The sequence below is a fragment of the Elaeis guineensis genome, chromosome 2, assembly GCF_000442705.2.
Source record: "Elaeis guineensis isolate ETL-2024a chromosome 2, EG11, whole genome shotgun sequence".
Classification (NCBI taxonomy): domain Eukaryota; kingdom Viridiplantae; phylum Streptophyta; class Magnoliopsida; order Arecales; family Arecaceae; genus Elaeis; species Elaeis guineensis.
In genome coordinates, this window is record NC_025994.2 from 74,902,736 (window position 1) to 74,903,694 (window position 959).

Consider the following 959-nt stretch of genomic DNA (forward strand, 5'->3'; position numbering starts at 1 on the left):
TGCTATTGATTGTTATACTCTGTTTGAGTTATTGTTTTTGTTTTAGAAGGGTTCCAAAACAAGAAAAGGTTGATCCGAACCTTGAATCAGAGTGTATTAGGTTGGCTTGTACCCAGGAAATAAGTGGACTAGCTTGGGACAGCTAGAGTCAGAGTTTTTGATGAGTGTATTCAGGTTGAATACAAGTTAGTGGATTGAAATTTTCAAGTAGGAGCTTGGGGAGTGGATGTAGGTGCAAGGTTGGCACCGAACCACTATAAATCCTTTTGTTTGTGTTGTGCCTAATTGCTCTTCTTTAGAACTTCTTTATTCTCTTGCATTCTTGCATTTAACCATTAGCCTTAAATCAACTATACTCTCCTTATTTATTTGGCTATTGTTAAATATTTTTTATAAGATATAAGTTAAGTTTAAAATTTTTAAAAACCCAATTCACCCCCCCCCCCTCTTGGGTTGCATAGCTGGGCAACATTGTTCCATAGTAAAAATCCAAAACTTCTCCGATGATGCCCTTAGACTGAAACTGTTCCCTTTCTCACTTAAGGACAAAGCCAAGCATTGGTTAAACTCCTTAGACTCTATAACCATTTCAACTTGGGATCATCTTCAGAGAGAATTTCTCAAGAAATACTTTTTAATTAAAAAAATAAATCAAATTAGAAAAGCTATCACTAATTTTTTCCAATTGGAGGGTGAACTTTTTCATGAGACATGGAAAAGGTTAAGGGACCTCATTCGTAAATGTCCACACCATGCTATCCCTAAATGGCAACTTTGTCAGTATTTTTATGATGGTCTATTGGAGAAACACCGATAAATGGTTGATGCATCATGTGGTGGGACATTCATGCTAAAGAGTGAGGATGAAGCCTGGCAACTCTTTGAAACACTTAGTGAGAATTTTCTACATCATATGACTGCCACCTCTAGAGAACAACCCATGCTTCAACAAAAAAGAA

General features: G+C 36.5%; 1 non-coding gene across 1 annotated transcript; it reads right to left on the bottom strand.

Annotated features, from left to right (window-relative positions):
- Nucleotides 1-653: 653 nt before the first annotated feature.
- LOC140855911 (small nucleolar RNA R71) lies at nucleotides 654-759 on the bottom strand. The gene has a single exon (XR_012139355.1). It is a non-coding gene; the product is annotated as a small nucleolar RNA R71 (small nucleolar RNA).
- Between the last annotated feature and the right edge of the window lie 200 nt (nucleotides 760-959).